This window comes from Mesoplodon bidens (assembly GCF_964165515.1).
Source record: "Mesoplodon bidens genome assembly, chromosome: 12".
Classification (NCBI taxonomy): Eukaryota; Metazoa; Chordata; class Mammalia; order Artiodactyla; family Ziphiidae; genus Mesoplodon; species Mesoplodon bidens.
In genome coordinates, this window is record NC_138168.1 from 84,158,807 (window position 1) to 84,179,886 (window position 21,080).

General features: G+C 51.2%; 1 long non-coding RNA gene across 1 annotated transcript; it reads left to right on the plus strand.

The window, feature by feature from the left end:
• The first annotated feature begins 593 nt into the window (after window positions 1–593).
• On the plus strand, window positions 594–18,913 carry LOC308626336. Its single transcript, XR_014017228.1, has 3 exons — window positions 594–642; window positions 2,103–2,277; window positions 18,789–18,913. It is a non-coding gene; the product is annotated as an uncharacterized lncRNA (long non-coding RNA).
• Window positions 18,914–21,080: the final 2,167 nt, after the last annotated feature.

The window sequence follows — 21,080 nt, forward strand, 5'->3', positions numbered from 1 at the left end:
TCTGTGAGGACTCAGGCCTGGGTGTGGTGACCTGGAAGTAACTCAGGTTGCTGGTAGCCAGACCTGGGACGGAGGGGGGAAACACACAGGATGGGGAAATCAGGTTGAGGGTGGGTGTGGGACGCCAAAGCAGGCCAGGTGGGCAGGGATCAGGCCCCTCTCGCCTGGCAGTTTTAACCTGGTCACATCAACCTTGGCTTTCTTCACTGCTCTGGAAGGGAACCCAAAGGCCCAGCATTTAAAGTCTTAAGCCGCTGCTCAAATAGAACAATTTTTAAAAAGCATTCCTGGGCACTTGGAGTTTGCTAGCTGATGGTTTGGGGTGGAGTCCAGCAGCAGAGCTGGGACGGACAGAGCCAAGCCGGACCGGCAGCTTCGGGGAGGTGCTGCGCTGCCCCCGCCTTCAGCTGCCGGAAGAAAATAGGATTCTGCCGAGGACTGAGGCCAAGGACGGTTATGTGTCCCTGGGCTGCTGCCCTCCTCTGCCTGAGGCCCCGTCCACCCTGCGGGCCACACGGCTTCCTCAGATCGTCTCTAACCTGGAGTCCTGGCTTCCTTGGGGCGGGATGGCGGGGGGCGGGTTACAGGCCGGTCCTGAGCCGGGCAGAAGGCGGGAGAGAAGTAAAACGGCCCTGTGCAGAGGTACAGTAACGCACTGGGAAGCGATGGGGGCTTCCCAGGGCCAGAGAGGAGAGGGAGGCGGAAGACGGAGCGTCAGGAGCGCGGAGGCCCTTGGGAGGCACTGGTGCCTCCTCCCACTGTGGCGAAATGGGGTGGGGGCGGTGGCCTCGGCGGCGTGCGGGGTCCAGAGGGGAGAGGGCAGGGGGGCGGGATGCGGGCGGGGGTCCCTGAGGGGGCTGGGCACATCTTCGGAGCGCAGCTCCCCTGCCCCTGCGGTCGGCGGGGTTGGGACGACAGATGCACGTCGCGGCCCCATCCCAGTGCCCCGTTGCAGGCCTGGGGCCGGTCCATCGCCGCAGCGCGACAGCGGCCCGCGGTCCAGGGCGCGCCTCCGAGTCGCCTGCGGGCAAGGCGGCGGTGGAGGGAGAAACACACCCACGGGCTCAGCCCCGCGAGGTCGCCTCCCCTGGGGCCCACCCACGACTCAGACGGCTGCCCCCAGACTGAAGCGCGGGATGGTTCCGCCGCCCTAAATCACGCAAACCTAGACAGCGGTGCAGGGCCTGCTTCCCCGCAGCCGCGCCTCCGGAGCGCGGGGCGGACCGCGAGCACCTCCCGCCAAGATCAACAACGGGCACCCCCGCGCCCGCCCTTCCTCCTCCCGAGCGGTCAGCTCTGTAGGGACCTGGTCGGGGCGGCAGCGGAAGGCGGGCACGGAGCCTGGTGGGAGCCCAGGCACCACCTGTTCCGGAGTCAGAGCGGGGGGCCGCCGCTGCCCACGCGCAGATTCCAGGCCGCCCGGGCCAACCTTTAGGCGCCTCAGGGCGAGCGACCCAGGAAACCGCGTTTTAAACCAGCCTCGGGCGTGAAATTCGGCGGCCGCTGTTCCGCACACTCGTGCACTCTCCCGGGCGCTTTGGTGGCGTTAGAAAAGGCGCCCCCTGCGAGGCGTGCCCCCCGCCCCCACCCCCGGGGTGGCCTGCGCCGGCGCATGCGGGGTTCGCCGAGCCCTGGGCGCCGCCTCCGCGCGCTGCCGGCGGAGTAAAGACGACGGGGTCCCGCGGGGGCGCTTGGCAGGCCGGTGAGGAGGGGCGCGCAAAGGTGTGAGCGGTCCTTGTCGGCGGCGTGTGGTCCTAATTGGAAGTGGATGTTAAAGATGAGAAATTCGGTTTTGTAAAGTGAAATGTCACAGATTTAGAGTTTCGAACCCACCCCCTAGCCTTTGGTATTTGACTGTCTGTATCCTTGGCAGTGTGTGATTTCCATGTTTCAAAGAAAGAACTTTAAAGGTTCATAAAGCTCCAAAGATTTCAAATAGCTTTTTTAAAAGCATTTTGATGGTTTAAATGCAAACAGATGAATTACATATCTCTTAAATTACACAGGGTTTTAAATCTAAGGGGAAATGGCAAGATGGATTGGGGTTTTGTCTTGTGTGGGTGTTTCTTCTTTTTTTAAGCGTGTGTAACGTGTGTATTCAGGTTGTTGGTGGGAAGAGAAGAGGAAGGAGGCATCAGGTGAAGGATGCTGAGAGTTCCTGCCACCTGGCCCCCCAGTGGCTCTCAGAGCAGAGGCGTGACACACCCACTGGGCCCTTGGTGTTCCTCCTAGGCAAGGGCAGTGACGTGGCCGTGTGAGGCTCCTGAAGGGCCACAGGTGAGCTCCTCCAGGGAGAGCCTTGACCTCATCGTGCCTTCTCCACCCAGGTCAGTGGTGAATGAATGAGTGACTGAGTGAATGATACAAAGGACACACGCAGCTATATCACATCTCCACTCTTGCTACACCTGCAGCTTGCCCACGGCCTAGACTGATTCATCTTTTCAGTTTCCCCAGGTCAGACCTTCAGGATACCAGCATCAACCAGATGCTCTAACCTGGGAAGGGAGACAGTTTGATATGGGGTGACTCAGGCTTTGGAGTCAGGCCACATGGACTTGAATTGCTGCCCTGACACTTATTATTTGGGTGATCTCTTCAATCTTCAGTGCCCTCATCTATAAAAATGGGATCATAGTGGTCCCTTCGTTACTGGGTTGTTGTGAGGATTAATCTAGATATATGTAAAGCCCTTAGCAAAGGCCTGGCCCACAGGCAACTTTAAGAATAAGTGGTGGGAATTCCTTGGCGGTCCGGTAGTTAGGACTCTGCACTTTCACTGCCAAGGGTGCGGGTTTGCTCCCTGGTCGGGGAACTACAACCCCACAAGCCACACAGCACGGCCCAAAAAAAAGAACAAATGGTGATAGTGGTGATGTTGGTGATAGTGGTGATGGCGCTGCTAGTGATGGTAGTGATGGAATATATGGGGATAATGATGGTACTGATGGTGGTGACGGCAGACATCCCTCAAGCTCTCTTTTAGCAATTGGGTCTCAGTGTTATCACCCAACTCTTCTGGTGACTGTGCCTGTTGTCTGTGCCATGAGCTTCGGTGCATAGCCCGTCTTATCTCGTCATCTCATCCTATATTGTTGGTCCATCCCCAGGGCAGGCATCCTGTTCCTCACTCGTGGTCAGCCCAATGGGCAGGAGCCAACCCTCACCCAGCCAGCTATGGAAGCTGGTAGTCTTGCAGGGTAGTGGAATAAACACCATCCCCCCAACCCCAAGAGCATCCCCTCTAGGGGCCTAAGAGATTCACCTGCTAATGAAGTGGATATGCAGAGAGGCAGGCTCTCCCACCCTGCTTGGGCACAGTGGACTTTGCTGGAGAGTTTCTAGAGCTGCCCAGGAGTCCCTGAACCGTCTTGGCCTTGGGCATGAGCAAGAGATGGAAGAAAAGATAAAAAGATAAACTATTTCTCAGAACAATAAACGTGGGAATGAGATTTCTCTAGAAGAGAGGGGTTTTGGAAGACAGATTAAGGGGTCATGGTTCTTCCGCAGAGGCAGAAAATATTGGTGAGCAGGCTCTGGGGATGGGCCAGGTCCACCCAGACAACTTCCAATGACCAGTGCTTCCCTGGAGCCCTTTGCACAGAAAGAAAAGTCCCGTTGAGCACACTTCACCCCCTGCCCCAGGAGTTCTCAGTCCCTCTCTCACCCACCCCTGACTTGACAAGATGCTAGTTCCTTACCTACTTGGTTTGGGAACTTGCTCCATATTTGCTCATTCATCTGGTTCCTGTGCCCCAGTTCAGCTGGGATTGTAAGGCTCTGGAGGGCAGGATGCTGGACTTGCTTCCTCAAATGTCTCACAAAGCCCTTAGTAGACAGCAGAGGGGGCCCCCACATTTGGCATCACCCATGAATCTAGCACCATGCTTTGCTCATCCTGGGTGTTGGTTAATGTCTACTGAAAGACAGGCGTTGACAGAGGTGAGGGTGCCTGTCATCTTCTCCAAGCAGGCACCATCCTTGCTTCTCCTTCCCAACACAGATGGCTCCAAATGCCATGTGCTCGGGGCCATAGTCATGTCCAGCTGGGACCACTGGCAGCTAAGCTACTACATGAGGTGCCTCTGGAGGTGAGTCACCTGGCCACTCCCAACGTGCACGTCACGTTTTAAACCCAGCCTGAGAGCTCCTGGGGGACTTGCCTCCCCCCGCTCACTAGGAAACCCTTTGTGATGTTAGATGTTAAACCATCAGTATTATCAGATTTTTTTTTAATTTATTTATTTATTTTTGGCTGTGTTGGGTCTTCGTTTCTGAGCGAGGGCTTTCTCTAGTTGCGGCGAGTGGGGGCCACTCTTCATCGCAGTGCGCGGGCCTCTCGATGTCGCGGCCTCTCTTGTTGCGGAGCACAGGCTCCAGACGCGCAGGCTCAGTAGTTGTGGCTCATGGGCCCAGTTGCTCCGCAGCATGTGGGATCCCCCCAGACCAGGGCTCGAACCCGTGTCCCCTGCATTGGCAGGCAGATTCTCAACCACTGCGCCACCAGGGAAGCCCTATCAGATTTTTAAAAAACGAATTCCTCATGCGGTCAGTTTTCATTGCAAATTCAGAAATGCTTCAAATCTCAAAACCCTCCACATCAGGATGTCCCGTGAAAAGTGCTAACTCTGGATCTTACCCTGTGGACTTGGGGGCTCTAGGGGTGGGGATCGAGCCAGCAATCCCAGCAAAGCTCGACCATCGTCCTAATCTCTCTCTGTTATGAAAATGGATGGCAAGATGGGGATTACTGTGCCCATAAATCAGCGTTGTGTTCTGGATAATCTAATACATTTTTCAAGCGTTGTTCTCGCTGTCTGGCATGCACAGAACTGCTCAGTTGGCACAAAGTTTGCAATCAATCTCTCCTGCCTGCTCCCCACCCGGCCTCGCCACCTCCTCCAAACCTTCCTGATATTTTATACATAAACCAGTTGGGATTCACGGGGCATTCCAGCTAGTAAATGCTCTGAAGATTCATCTTTATGGACTAGCAGCCCAGCCTTGTAGCGTCCCAGCTTCTCAAGATGAAAAGGAATTTTATTTGGTGTGTTCGTGCTACGTGGGGAGTGGATGCTGGCGGCTTGCTAGGCTCTGTTATTACCGTGCATGCTCTTCTCCGGGGAGGAGAGACAAGGCCGGAGAGCGGGCCTCATGGGTGGGGCCCTCAGAGAAATGAGCCTCCCCCGTTCCCCCTCTTGTTCCAAGGCCCTCCCAGCAGTGTGAGCCCTTCAGGCCTCCCCAAGACCCAAGGGAGTGGGGATGGGGAGTTTACAGCGACCAAGCTCAGGTCTCAGCCAGTCACATTGCATCCCTGTGCCGCAGGAAGAGGGACCAGGGATCAAATAGATTCAGACAGCTTTTGGGGGAGGGGCACGGCCCCGCCAAAGGAAATGAAAATAGTTGCAGTTTCATTTGCTTTAAAGCGCAGCCCTCGTAATAAATGTGCACGGCAAATGTGCTGAGCAAACACCTTGGCTGTCATCAATATGCGGGGGCTGTTTATATTGCCTCATAAACTTGGAAGCAAGTGATATTGTCTCTTAAATCAATGGTTGTGCGGACAGCCTTGGTGCTCCAGGAGAACAGGACATCCAGGCTGCGCCGGCACTTAAATTAATGGCCGGAACAGTGACTGAAAGGTGCTTAGTCACTGCCTGAGGAATTCGGGGCCCTTGCAGAGGATGAGGAGCCTCCTTAGTGCACATCTGTGTCAGGATGATGGGCGTGAGCACCTGGGATGCTGCGGGGCATCCTCACCTGTGAGCTGAGCTACCCGAGACCCGCCGGGGTGTGGAAGGAGGAGGTTGGGGGGGGGGGTCTGTCTACAGACTCTGGGTCCTGACGGTGGTCTGGGTCCCTCTGCTCCGGATCCCCAGCACCTGGCATCAGGCCCATTCAGGGCAAAAGCTGGAGGAAAAGGGCAGGAGGGAAGGAGGCCAGGCAGCCAGGTTTCAAAAGGTGGTCATGCAAGTGTTTACGGGGGTGGATTCTGCAGTGGAGGGCGTTCCACATACCAGGGGGGGATGGGGATAAAGACACCTCCCATTGAGAAGGCTGCAGTGTTCATGCAGTACCAGCCCAGTTGAGAGACATCCGTCAGGCCACTAATGAAGGGCCGGGGCAGGAGGGCACTTGGAAGCTCGCCCAGGCTGCTCCCCAGGCTCCTGTAGTGTGCTGAGTGGTGGACCCCAAAAGATACGTCCATGCCCTGATCTCCAGAACCTGTGAATATGACTTTATTTGGGAAAAGGGGTCTTTGCAGATGCAGTTAAGGGTCTTGAAGTGAGATCATTCTGCATTATCTGGGTGGGCCCTGATTCCCAACAAGTGTCCTCATAAGAGAGAGGCAGAGGGAGATTTGAGACCGAAGAAGGAGGGCACAGAGGACAGGAGGAGGCCCTGTGACCACAGAGGCAGAGAGTGGCGTGATGTGGCTACAAGCCAGGCAACACCTAGGGTTCCCGCCCCACCGGCGGCCCCCAACCTTAACTCCAGACTCGGGCCTCCAAACCAGAAGAGAATACATTTCTGTTGTCTTAAGCCACCAGGGTTGTGGTAATTAGTAACAGCAACCACAGAGACCAATATGCTTCTCTTCCCCAAACTTGGGCTCAGAAAAATAGGTGCTCACCATTGGGCCTTCTAGCAACTGCTCCTACATTCTGGAGGTAACTGATTCTGGCCGGAAGTGCTCAAACTGGTGGGGACAGCTCAGCCTGGCGGAACACTGGAAGAACGCAGCATCCCTGCTTTCTTTCTCTTGGCCTCAGCAAGTGCCCTTATAATAGAACCATTCAAAGCGCAGGTGGCTTTGTACACCTCAATTTGTTAACCTGCTCGTGCGCTCCACGACTCCTGCTGGGTAAAAGTATCAATTAAAGCAGCAGTTGCCACTGGAATTTCACTGAGGTCACATTCGGGCGTGGGGACATGTAACAGGAACCTATGATACGGGCGTGTGGTTTCCATCCGGCAGCTTACGTCGCCCTTCCTGGTCCACGGCCATCTCAAGCTCAATGCTGATTCTCAGCTCCCCGCCCAGATAGTGTGTCTTGATGTTTCTCACTTGTTTCCCGCAAGCGCCCACCACTGCTGACCCCCCCTCCCCTGAGGAGTGGGCAGTACCCAAGCTTGTGTAGTCATGATTCAGTCATCCTGCACGTTAGTGAGTTCGCTGCCCAACCGACACAGCGAAAGTTTATATGGAGGCAGATTCCCTCTGATAAATTAAAGCAGGTGCCATGGGGGAAAATCTGGTCCTCTTTCCAGAGCCTTATATGACCTTGATAATTCTGAGTGTGGTTTAAGGTCAAGCTCGCTGCCTTAAAGAATCAGAGACCCCAGATCGTTCACACCCAGAGTCCTTCCTCTCAGAACGGGCTCACAGGAGACAAGGGCTCCAGAATGACAATTTATTAAACTACAGTGAGAAATAGTTAGGCTCAACTGTGTGAAATTGCCAATATTTGAATGCTTTCTACCTAGAAGAGTGGCAATTTCATGTGGTTTAACAGTAACATTACTGCACGGATCTGGAATACTCAGGTCCATGTGGCCACAGTTGTCCCCTGCAGGTCCCATATGTGGGAAACCCAATTATAATCAAAGAGGTACTTGGTGAGCAATGAACTGGAGCAAGGATTCTGGGGCTGGATGGTGAGAAGCAAAAACGCAGGCCCTGGCAGCTGTCAGCTGGGAGCTGGCCTGGCCCTTGTAGCTCGGCTGTGGTGTTCTTTTGTTGAACAAACACAATTTCACTGAACACCAACATCGAACAAGGTCACTCTGTGACCAGGATGGAGAGAAAACAAGGCCACTCCATATTCATGTTTGAACACAGACAAAAAAATAAGCACACTGTTTAAACCACCAACCGCATGTTCCTCCCTCCCACCTGGCATGTGACGGCCATTTCTCTACCAATTACAGTCTTATGTAAAATGTGATGCCCAGTCATACCCAGTTTCAACGTTCTGGTTTCCAATCCAGAGCGACCGCCCCGAACATCATCTAACACAAGCCCAAATCCTAACGTAGGTCCCCCCCCAGCCCCCCTCACTCAGATTCTCCGAGGTTCTCCATGGTGAGCCGTCTCCCTTGTGGCAACAAGTACCAAGAAACCCAACTTTGTTCAACTCCCCATATGTTCCTGGTGTGTTTCACTAGTGGGCAGTGCTAACAGCATCAGGCTCTGCCAGCCCATCCTGGCGTCTCCGCATTGAGGCAGGCTCACTGCTCTCCCGTCACCATCATCACCCCGACCATTACCCCACCGTGGTAATCAAGTCCACCATTACCTCAGCAGTACCCACCACCCCTCTGCTGAGTGATTTAGATACATTTACTAGTTTATCCTTCTTCAACGCAGTGGGGTAAGTACAGCTATCTACATTTTCCCAAATGAAGCTATGATGGTTCAGAGAGGTTAAGTAACTGGCTCAAGATCACATAGCTAGTAAGTGGCAGAGAAGGGGTTTGAAACCCCAGTCGCCATGCACACTACTGCTTCCCACCTAGCAGAATGCGCCAGGGCTGGGCCCAGAGGTACCCTGACGCCTCCCCCTCCAGTCTTCCCTTTGCTTGAACATGAGCTGCTGCAGCTGCTTCTGTGACTGTCCTGTGCAACCCTGGCTGACCTGTGTCTGGCTTGTAGACTGTTGTGTTTCTTGAAGGTGGCTTTGCACATGTTTGCTCTGGTCTTATGTGTGGGTTTCATAATTTAACTTTTACAGGAAGATTTTATTTCCTTCATATCCAAGTTCTTGAGTCTCTCTCCCTGTTGTGTCCATGTGCCAAATACAGTGAACACAGAGTCTTTCCGGAGCCAAGAATAGAAACTAAGGTTTATGAGTTTCAATCTATTACTGTAAGCAGCAGGGTCACTAACTCCCCGTATCTTTTATTTCATGACCATATTTTTCTCCATAAATGGCACCTTTTTAAAGATGCTTAGCTATTGGGCTAAGAGGCCCAATTCAAAGTTTTAAATTCAGATGATTCAGGCTATCTGAAAACATACTAAGCATCTGAACTACGGTTGGAAAATACCCTTTTTACATGCTTGAATAAGTCACAGCTTAAAGGATTTTCTTCAATTAAAAAAATAATAATTCACTTCTGGACTGATGAAAAACATATGATAAATTTCTACACAAAAGCAATGCCCTAAGAGAGAATAGCATATGTGGCTGTGAAAACCAGAGGCTTTGAAGCATATGCAGCCCAGCCTACAAGCAAAGCTTCTTCGGGCTTGTAATGTATACGTCAAGGGTATTTTCCAGGGAACCTGGCTCAGGTGGGTTTAGGGGTGTTCAAAGTCTGAGATTTCTTCTTCAGACATGTGTGTGTGTGTATGTGTGTTAAACAAAACACCCACCCGGGACAAAGATTAGAAACTAATTGGGCTGGCCATAAAATATTTTGAATTATTTTTGATGTTATCAAATGTGAAAGGGGGACTTCTTCAGTGAGGAAGAGCGGAATGGCCGCTTGACGCCATTCACGGGAATTACAGCGACCCCCCCAGATGCTACAGAGACTTTCTCCTCTTCCTTCCTGTAAGGCTGTGCTGTGATCTAGAAGCAGCTTCCAAAAGTCCTCAGAAGACACATCTTGTGTAGTGGTGGCTACTCCCTCACTGGGCTCTTGGGTGCCTAGCACTTGGAGCTGTGAGCACGGAGGTCTGGCCTTTTCTGACTGTAGCCCTCGGTCAGGATCTGCCCGCTGCTGTTCCCAGCTCTGGGGCCAGGCACCTGAGAGTGGGCCTCACAAGGCTCCCAGACCTGCTTTCCAGGCTCAGGTCCCCTCCAGGCTCACACACAGGAGGGAACACTCTGCCCACCTTAACTGGACACCAAGAGAGGCCATGCCATTGTCTGTCTTCATTCCTTCCTTTCTTTCTTTCTGTGTTCTTTGTTGCTTCTCGCAGGCTTTCTCTAGTTGCAGTGAGCAGGGGCTACTCTTTGTTGTGGTGTGTGGGCTTCTCATTGCTGTGGCTTCTCTTGTTGCAGAACACGGGCTCTAGGCGCACGGGCTTCAGTAGTTGTGGCTCACGGGCTCTAGAGCCCAGGCTCAGTAGTTGTGGCGCTTGGACTTAGTTGCTCCGCGGCGTGTGAGATCTTCCCGGATCAGGGCTCGAACCCATGTCCCCTGCGTTGGCAGGCGGATTCTTAACCACTGCGCCACCAGGGAAGTCCGCCATTGTCTTTCTTGAGAAAAATCTTCAAACTAGGTCAAGGGTCCCCTCATGGTATGAGTACTCAATTACTTTTCTCTTTTCTCAATGCATCATTTTGAATGAAAAAACAAAATTTAAGGCTCCATAGAACCCTTGTCTCATCTGCTTTGCTCATAGACAGTCACCCTCCCCAGCAAAAACAAAAACACAAAAACAAACGAAAAACAATGAACAGTGCCATCTTCCCAAAGACCTTGGCCAGCTGAGAGAAGAGATGCGCTTTTCACCCATGCCCAGGAGGTTGTTTTGTTGTTTTAGTTTTAATATCTCACAATGGTGATTCCAGCCAGTAACAAAAGCATTGAAAGGCTCCCTGTCTCATCACCTCCTGCTCAGCCCTGTCGGGTGTGTGTGATGCTTGCCACCCCTGATTTAAAGTGGCAGATCCTCGGCAGGGTCTGTTCTGTGCATGAAACAGCAGACCCTCCAAGCAGAGAGTGTGGGCTGGCTGCTCCACTCAGCCCCTTGGTCCCCACGCCCTGCACCCACCTGTACTCACCCATACCCCACCCCCAAGTCCATCTGATCCGGTAGGGGGAGCCCACGCAGAATCTGCTCCCCAGGCCCGCACAGCCCGCGGGGCGCCTCTCCGCAGGCGCAGGCACATCGCGGGGCCGGACGGATCCGTGCATCTGCAGCCGCGTCAGAAATACATTGATCTTTGTGACAGCAACGAGGCCCATCCAGGTGAAAATCATCACCCGCGTGTCCCAAGTCTTCATTCTTGCCAAGCGTATTTGCCGCTGGCAGAAAACAATGCTGTTTGTTAAACGTGGCCTCATTTCCACCACTGATCAGAGTTTTGAAACACCCCCCAATGCTGGAAGGTGTGAGGTTTCCCGAGGCGATATTAATAAACACTTGAGCCTTGAGGGGGCTGGGGCCAGGGCCCCTTTCCTCGTCTGGAGCTGGAGTTGTCACTGTGTTTTAAGTTTCTGTCTAGGGTTAGTGACACTGGCCAACCTGCTGAAGAGGGTGGGAGGAGAGAGGATGATTCTGCACTTGTAATTCCTGCCTGGGAAGTAGTATTTATTAACTGCCAGCTGGATGGGGAGTAGGGGAAAGACAAGGCAGCCGTTTGAAATTACAGAGCAAACCGTACACACATACTTCTTAGCATCTCATAAACAGAAAGCATGAAAGACAAATAGGATAGAGGCAGGACCCATACCTGCCCAAGGAGGCCTGTGTATATGTCTATCCAAGAGGCCAGTCCCCTGGTAGCAGCAGTAGTAGATTGGAATAGACAGGCACTGATGCCAGACACAGCGGGGTTTCAGTCCTGGCTCTGCCGCTTTCCAGCTGTGTGACTTGAGGCAAGTTACCTAATCTCTCGGAAGGCCCTCATCTCTATGATCTGGCGAATAATACCTTCCTTTAGAGATTGAATAAAATTGTCACACATGAAACTTGTATAAGAGTACTTGGCAAATAGCGATCGAAGGACAAAATTTTAATTATACTTTGTAGTTTTCTGCAGCATTCAACGATCTTCCTAATGTCTGTTTGCACACGTCTGGAAGTGTCTCAAGAGTCTATATTTAACTTTTTCCTTTTCTGGTTCAGGGTAGCAAAGAAGTTAAATTATGCACAGAAAAAGATTCACTGACAAATCCCACTTTTCTTCCTAGAGATACTTCTTCTGTTTCCAAACTTCCCAAGGTTTCCTTTTTAACCCAGATTTCTATACAGTGACCCAGTGAGATGCCGGTTGTACGTGGAGGTGGGGAGTGTCTTCCTCTCCATTCTTGCTGTTGTGGCGTTTCTTTTTGTGTGGTCTTTATGGCATTGCTGCTAAGTGAGTGGGAGCTGGGGTGAGGCAGGGGTTAAGCCGTGGGCTGGGGAATTGACCCGTCTGCCTGGAACCTTTCACATTAACTCACTTTTTAAAAAAGATTTATTTATTTTATATATTTTTAGCCACGTCGGGTCTTAGTTGCGGCACGCGGGATCTTTGTTGAGGCATGTGGGATATTTCTCTGCGGCGTGTGGGCTTCTCTCTAGTTGCAGCATGCGGGTTTTCTCTTCTCTAGTCGTGGCGTGCAGGCTCCAGGGCTTTTGGGCTCTGTAGTTTGTGCAACGTGGGCTCTCTTGTTGAGGCCTGTGAGCTCAGTAGTTGTGGCGTGTGGGCTTAGTTGCCCCACAGCATGTGGGATCTTAGTTCCTTGACCAGGGATCAAACCTGCGTCCCCTGCGTTATAAGGCAGATTCTTCACCACTGTACCACCAGGGAAGTCGCAACACTAACTCATTTTGTGATCCAGGTTCTCCAGGTCTCAGTACACTTGTCTGTTAAATGGAGACTAGAAGAATGGTCCCTTCCTCCCGGGACTGTTGACCCCGGACACTGAGCTTTAGGTTCCTGCCATCAAATTAACCATTATTTTGCAATATTGCACTCTTCAGAAATAATTTTTTCTAGAAAGTAACCAAATTATTTCTCAGATTTGATATCTCATTGCTGTCTGCATCCTTGCCAGAATGTGGTATGGTCAGTCTTTTTAATTTAGCCATTCTAATAGGGGTGTAGTGGTATCTCACAGTGGTTTTAATTTGCATTTCCCTAGTAATGAAGTTTTTGAGTATCTTTCATGTGATGATTTGCCATTTGTATGTCGTCTTTGGCATTAACTGACAATTTGGCAAATTATCTGTTCAAATCTTCTATCTAGTTTTTAGTTGTGTTGTTTATTTTCTTTTTGAGAGTTTTCAAAAATTTTTTCTTGGTACAAGGCCTTTATCAAATAGGTATTTTGCAAATATTTCCTCCCAGTCTATTGCATGTCTTTTCATTCTCTTAGCATCATCTTTTGAAGAGGTGAAATTTTTAATCTTGATAAAGTCTATATTGTAAATCAACTATGTTCCAATAAAAATTAAAATAATAATAAATAAAATTCAGCCATGACCTAAAAAAAATCTTCATAAAGTCCAATTTATCACTTTTTTTCTCTTATAAGTCATGCGTTTGGTGTTGTAGCTAAGAAATCTTTGCCTACACCTAGGTCACAAAAATTTTTCCTATGTTGTCTTATGGAAGTGTTATAGCTTTAGGCTTTACATTGAGGTCCATGATCCATTTTTAATTAATTTTTGTATATGGTGTGAGATTTGATTGGAGGTTCATTTTTTTTTTTTACTATGAATGTCTATTTGTTCCAGCATCATCAGTGAAAAGATTATCCTTTCCCCATTAAATTGCCTTTGCACCTTTGTTGAAAATTAATTGGCCATCTATGTATGGATCTATTCTGGAGAGAGTCTTGATTTTCATTGTATAATCCTGTACTGAAATTCTCTGCTTCCGGCCTTCAGCCCCTGAAACTCTTCCCCATGATACCCAGACAGGCCCCTCTCCCTCCCCACGGACACCGCTGGCTGGGTCCCCAGCACAATCAGCATGGACTGCTTTTCTACATTCTTTTTTTTTTTTTTTTTTTTTTTTTTTTTTTTTTTGCAGTACGCGGGCCTCTCACTGTTGTGGCCTCTCCCGCTGTGGAGCACAGGCTCCGGACGCACAGGCTCAGCGGCCATGGCTCACGGGCCTAGCTGCTCCGCGGCATGTGGGATCTTCCCGGACCGGGGCACGAACCCATGTCCCCTGCGTTGGCAGGCGGACTCTCAACCACTGCGCCACCAGGGAAGCCCCTTTTCTACATTCTTGAAGCTCCTTAAGCCTTGTCCTAGTGGGGCGGCTATAGGTGAATCCACAGATCTCCCAGAGGTGGCTGGTCCCCAAACCATGTTTTCCAAGAAGCCTGTTATACAAAAGCACACTCCCAACTCTGGACCATAGATCCAGATGCCCAAGAGACTCTGAAACCCTGGCCAAGCTGGAGAACCCAGAGCTCCCTCATTTCCCCCCACCTGCACCCCAGTACCCCACCTCCCATTCTCACCTCCCCTTAACTCCAGTCAGGCTGGAGAACCTTCAAGAGAAAGATCAATTAGAAGATCCCATCTGTTTTTGGAAAACATGGAAGGTTAGCCCCTCCGGCAGCCATCTTGGCTGCTTCTCCTCCTCCAGCTGCCTGCGGAGGGCCGCACAGAGAGAAGGGAACATTGGAAGAATCTCTCGCTTATTTTCCCAGCAGTTAGGAATTAGATGAATCCAGAACTGGCTCTACACTTGGCAAAGCACCTGGACACAATAGTATGCTAATGAAACGATTAAATGTCTCCACAGCGGAGCCCCATTTCATTTACTTAACTTTTATTGACCTCTGATGAATGTCTGCCAAAACACTAGCACAGCCTGGAAAGGCACAAGCGAAGTGTCTGCTAGCAGGCAAGGTTTAAACTGACCTTGTCGTTCCTCCTCCTTCCCCAAGCCGGAGAACCCACAGCCATCATCTCCTCTCTTTAAGGCACACCCCCTGTAGATAACCTAATTGGTACTGAACTGGAAAACTAACAATTTTCAAATAAAACTGGTCTTGGCTAGGAAGAAACGCAGGGGGCTGTGTTCCTTCCTCAACGTTTCCACCTCTATCTTAAGGATGAGGTGCTACTGGCTCTAGGACATTCAACTGACTGAAAACCATGTGGTTTGTATCTAGGACAAAACACAGGGCCAGAGAGTTCTACCAAGGTGTTCCACAAAAAAAATATTTTTAGAGGGGGGAGGTTTTTAAAAAATTTTTTATAAATTTATTTATTTTATTCATTTTAATTTTGTTTGGCTGCGTTGGGTCTTCATTGCTGCTTGCGGGCTTTCTGTAGTTGCGGCGAGCAGGGGCTGCTCTTCATTGCAGTGCGCGGGCTTCTTGTGGTGGCTTCTCTTGTTGCAGAGCACGGGCTCTAGGCACATGGGCTCAGTAGTTGTGGCTCGCGGACTCTAGAGCACAGGCTGTGTAGTTGTGGCGTACGGGCTTAGTTGCATGTTGGATCTTCCCGGACCGGGGCTCGAACCATGTCCCCTGCATTAGCAGGTGGATTTTTAACCACTGCGCCACCAGGGAAGCCCCCAAAGGGGGGGAGTTTTAATGGTAAAATTCATTTGAGAAACCTGTCTACTTTATCCCTCCTGTAAGATTCAACAACACACTTTATCATATTAAAGACTCTGGCAAGTCCTGATACAGCAAATTCACTTGCTGAGCCAAATTCACCTGCAATTGCCCCAAACTTAAGCTAAGAACACCTTCTTTTTAAAACCTAATACCTGTTAACACCAGGGAACTCGGTTGGGAAATGATGTTCCAAAAAATTCCGTAAGATATTCCCACGAAAGCAGTGTCTGTTGTTCTGTTCTATTCAACTAACCTCTTAGAATTAGTGAGTGGTGAAATAATGAGGAATCAGGAGTTTTCCCGGGCTCCCTGACATTTCCAGCTTGGGATGTAGAAGGAAACAATGAGGTTTCCAGGCACACGGGGCGAGGGGAGTGGGGGGTAGTGGGGTTGCGGGCAGAAGCCCCAACCAGAGCTTTGCGATTAGCCAGGTGACTGAGTAAGACTGCTCGGGAGCCCCTAGGTCAGAAGCCCACCTCCCTGAGTTAGCACAGTAAGTTGCTATCTAGCATATCCGTTTTTTTCCTTTCCTGTCACGCCAGTTTTCCGAAGAAATTCATGTTTTCCAACACTTCCAATCTGTCTCTTAGGAGGCGTCAGCTACGAAACAATGGAATCGCTACAACAACCGTGGCTTCCTCCCTTAGTTTAGAGCCTTCGCTGCCACTAACGTGCAAAGAGATTAAGCGCCGCTGCCCCGTGGACCGAGCTCTCCCGCGGTCAGGAGACGTGCAAAGCCCCGAGTCAGCAGCTCGGCCGTCACCCTCCCCTCGCCCTCTGTCTGCACAGCGCCCTGTGCTGTCGTCTGGAGCGCGTGCGCTCCTTCTAATTCTTTATGCCTCGTTATTCTGTCAATTTCTTAATCTATTTATGCTGACTTTATTTTTAGTGCGCCTGTTGTGACAACAGACCCTGAAGTTGGTTGTTTCTTGAAAATGGCCGTTACCAAACGTACTGCAGACCCCGAATACGATACTGTAAGCCCCAGGCGCTTCCTGGGCGTCCGCAGCAGCCGTCTCTTTTTAGAGCTGCGTATCAGTTTCCCCCTCGCACGGGCTTGCCCGGGAAAGGCGGAAAGCAACGCGGTCCAAGATTTAGATGAGCATCTCCGGGTCTCGCTGAGAATGCTCATTTCTTCTCCTTTTGGAGAATTTCTTCAAACATTAATAAATTCCCTCCCCTCTCGCTATTTTTTGTTGGCAAACTATTAAGAAATGCAAATGATCCAGAAACCAATTAATTTTTAGAAGGTTGCAGCTGTTTTGCTGTATTCACAAGACATGGTGGGCATATGTAGGGTGTGTGTCTGCGAACGCACACCCGCACGTGGAAGGCACTGCCCGTCACAGACGCGTCCCATCTCCAGCCATGAGCCGTCACCCCACCGTGTCCATGCAAGCAGGTCACTTTCAAAACGCTTCCACTTCAGAAGCATCCGAACAGAGGCAAGAAGGCAATACAGTGAAGTTTCAACTTCTCGGGACGAGGAAATGCCCTGTGGGGAGGCAGGTGCCTGCACGGGCGTTCTTCCGGCAGGCGGTGTCCTTCTGGCCACCATCCAGGCGAGGGCCCGATGTCCTAAGCCCTGGGGACTCATGCACTACAGCTGCAGGCCCCACTGGTGGAATTTGGTTAGGTTTAGAGCTCATAATCGCAGGCATCAAAGTCTGTCTTTTCTGGTGGTTCTCCACTTGTCACAATAGTATTCCTGCAAGAGGACGTGGTAGGTTTTTCTTCCACCTTCCATTATACGTGCCCCGTGCTCTTCATGGCCCACCCAACAGCCATTCTCCTTCCCCATTTTCCCCTGCCAGGAGCAGCTGGGTTTGGTTGAGGAGAGGGATCGGGGTCCAGTAACATGAACCTCACAAGGTACACTATGCAGCTCAAAGCGCATCACCGCAGCTCCACAACTGCTGCAGGACTGGGCATGCCACCCAGTTGTGGCCAGTGAGGCACAGGGCAAGTCTGCTGACGGGGCTCCTGGCAAAGACTTTTTTTTTCCCAGTAAAAAAGACAACGTCAATTAAGGAAAAAGTCTCTTTGTACCTTCTTTTTTTCTGCCCCAAAGAATGCTTTCGTGTGCTCTTGTGTTGCTTGTGGCTTGGCAGTATCCTGTGACCGTAAGCGGCAGGACGAGGGTGGACAGCCCGGTGCTGAGGATAGTGGAGGGGCACCTAGGAAGCCGTCCAGCACCTGCACCCACACCCATCTCGGACCTGCTGACCTCCAGACTTCCAGCCATGGGAGATGGTCACCTCTCTTTATTCTCAGCTGCTGTTTGTCAGGCATTTTGTTGCTTGTGGTCAGAAGCATTCCTGACCAATGCAAGGCTCTCTGGGTGGGAAGAGACCTTACAGCTGTGTCGTCTAGAATCGCTGCTCTAGGCTGCTTGCACCCCTGCTCTGTCATTTCCACGAACTGATCTTCCAAACTGTTTCAATGATCAGAGGAGGAGGAGTTGCTTCCTTCTGGAGCCCGCAGGCTGCCGCGGAGCACTTCCGCTGGACAGTCTTCCTGGTGTGAGGAGGGCGTTCAGTTTCCTGGCGTGTGAGCTGGAGACCTGGGGCTGGGGCTGAGCCCAGCTGTGAAGGCCAGGGGCCGGCTGCAGGAGACGCTGAGGGGGAAGCCGCTGAGGTGTGCCCTCCTGCCCCAGCCTTGCTCCCTCCTGAGAGCCTGAGAGTTACTCTTGAGGATTATTTTGTAAACAGTTTTATTGAGATATAATTCATATACCATAACAATTCACCCATGTAAAGTGTACAGTCCAAAGTGTATTCACAGATATGTGCAGCCAGCACCAGAATCCATTTTAGATAATTTTCGTCACCCAAAAGGAAACCCTGTACCCTTTAGTTATCGCTCCTGTACTCACCATCTCCCCTCCCTCCCCCAGTCCCAAGCAACCACTAATCTTTCTGTCTATAGATTTCCCTCTTCTGGACGTTTCACAAAATTGAATCGTTTAATACATGCTCTTTTGTGACTGGCTTCTTTCACTTCGCATAATGTTTTCAAAGTTCATGCACACTGTTTCAGCACTCATTTCTTTTTATGGCCCCAAAATACTCCACTGTGTGGCTATATAGTCAATTCTTGTTATTTTTGGTAGTTGCTTTCTGTAAAGTCACCGTGAACATTGAACTAGCAAATACTGCACCATTGTTCCTGGGCAAATACAGGGTTGGGTTTCTGTGAGCCTCTGACCACAACATTTTCATCAATGAATCAATACATCACCTCGTTTTGCAGTATTTCTGTTTAAAGACACCTTATTTGATATATATTGTTGACTCATTAACATTGAGCTCATGGTCAACAGTACAATAACTCAAATCTGAAAGAGCGGGGGGATGGGGAAGGGAGTGTTGCCTGAGAGGACACCTGTGTCTGCCCAACGACAGGCTTCCTGGGGCGGGGCTGGGCTGGGCGGGGCTTTCAGCGCCGAACCCCGGCAGGCAGTCCGGGTTGGCTGTTCACCCTTCTCACCTCCCTAGAACGTCTGCTCACCCACAGGCCCTGCTTCTGCTCTTTAGAGTGATGCAGAACAAAGACGATCCTCCTCTCTGTCACACGAAGACCCTTCCAATGCTTGAAGACACACCTTGGACCCTCCCAAATCCTCTCAGGCTCAACGTCCTCAGTTTCGTGGACCTTCCTCGCGTCGCGCAGCGTGACAGAGGCCGCCGGCTGATCACAGAGCGGGTCTCTTCTGGCCGAACGACCAGACTGCACTTCCCAGCCTCTTTGGCAGGTAGGTGTGGCCATGGGGGTTCTAGAATGTGAGCCGAAGGCATGTGGCCACCTCCAGCCCTGGTCCCCACACGCCTCGCCCTCCCGGTCCCCACCCTCTTTCAGCATCACCACTGGAGGGGGCTGACCCCCTCGCAGGAACACGGTGCCCATGTTTGTTAGTACCTGCAATCATTTCCTTTATTTGATTGGGGTCTGTCTTTCCCACTTGAATGTAACCTTCCTGAGGACAGGGGAACCCTCTCCCCTGGGGGCCTGGCACCCACATGAGTGAGTGAGTGAATCCGGTTCTCACCTGTGCCTCTTGGTGGCCCACACCCCCTTCTAGTGACAGTGGCAGCACCTGGAACCCAGGCCTAAAACTCACCGGGAAACCCAGTGGGGACAGAAGGGAGAGGCCTGAGCCCACCCCCAGAAGGCCTAGGAGGTCACAGAGGGGTGACAGCTTGCTTTTCTTTCTCCTTGATGTCACCTCAGTATTTGTCAGGTCTTGGCCGCCTGCCAGAAATAACAAGATGAAAAAGTCCATCATATCAGTTCCTTTTAGTCCACGTTTCTCTGAGTTTCCTTAATTGATGATTATTTATTTTCTATAATAATCTCATGAATTTTTTTTTGAAAAAGTGTCTTTTGTGTTTATCAGCCAAATGCCAGGAGCAGGTAAATACCGTTAGAGAGAGCCACTCAGGCCTGGGCCAGCTGCTGTGTAACTGGACTGGGATAAGGAGGTGCTACTTGGGTTGAAAGCCTGAGGCTCCTTGTAGCACCAAGTTCTTTCTGGAAAGACGCTCTCCTTCTGTGGAGGGGAGTGGGGAGCTCAGGGGTGGCCCTGAGCAGCCAGGGTTCTACCCAGTGCGTCACAGAATTACCATCACCCCCAACACGGCTGTCACCGCCAACACGGTCATCGTCGTCTCTGCATTTACCAAGTGTCTGCTCTATACCAGGTCCTCTAGTACAGCGGTCCCCAACCTTTTTGGCACCAGGGACTGGTTTCGTGGAAGACAGTTTTTCCACAGACGGCGGGGGTGGGGGGTGGTTTCGGGATGATTCAAGTGCATTACATTTATTGTGCACTTTGTTTCTATTATTATTACATTGTAATATATAATGAAATAATTATACAAAGTAACTGATCTATTATGGTCTCTGTGCAGTCAGACCTCTCTGCTAATGATCATCTGTATTTGCAGCCGCTCCCAGCACTAGCATCACCACCTCAGATTGTCAGCCATTAGATTCTCATAAGGAGCACACAACCTAGGTCCCTCCTACGCACGGTTCACAGTAGGATTTGCGCTCCTATGAGAATCTGATGCAGTGCTGATCTGACAGGAGGCGGAGCTCAGGTGGTAAATGTGAGCGATGGGGAGCGGCTGTGAATACAGATGATCCTTCGCTTGCTTCCCAGTCGTTCACCTCCTGTCGTGCGGCCCGGTTCCTATCAGGCCACAGACTGGTACCATCCATGGCCCAGGGGTTGGGGACCCCTGCTCTAGTAGGTGCCTTACCCACAAGGTCTTCTAGAAGTAGCACTCTGAGGCCAAAACACCTTCATCAAAGATGTGGCAAACCAGCACAAGTTATGAAAATATAGGTGCAAACAGAGTGCATGTGACCCTCACCCCCACGCAGATAGCCAACAACCAAGAACTTCAGTGACATGTGCTAAGATTTAGCTGGGGCAGTGTCTGCACCTGACGGGAAGTTGCTGCTCTCGGCCGGGCGTGGCTGGGAGCCTCAGCTTCTCCCTCCAGAGCCTGGGGTCAGCCGGATGCCCCTACTCCAGGTGTGCACGCCAGGCCCAGGCTCAAGGGGCAAGGGGCGGCAGCTGCTCCAGGGAAGCCTTTTCTCACAGTGATGGCAAAAGTGCAAGAAATCAAGTGGGAACAGACAGGGTCTCCTAGGAACCATCATGTCACTCTCCCCAGGTGCCTACAGCTGAAGCGAGCCACATGGGCAAGCCTAGAGCCAAAGAGGCAGGGATGCCTAGCTCATTGTCACGTCATCGAGGACACCTGGTGGTTTGTGACACAGTGAGTGTGGCAATGTACCTGACACGCCTTCCCCTCCCT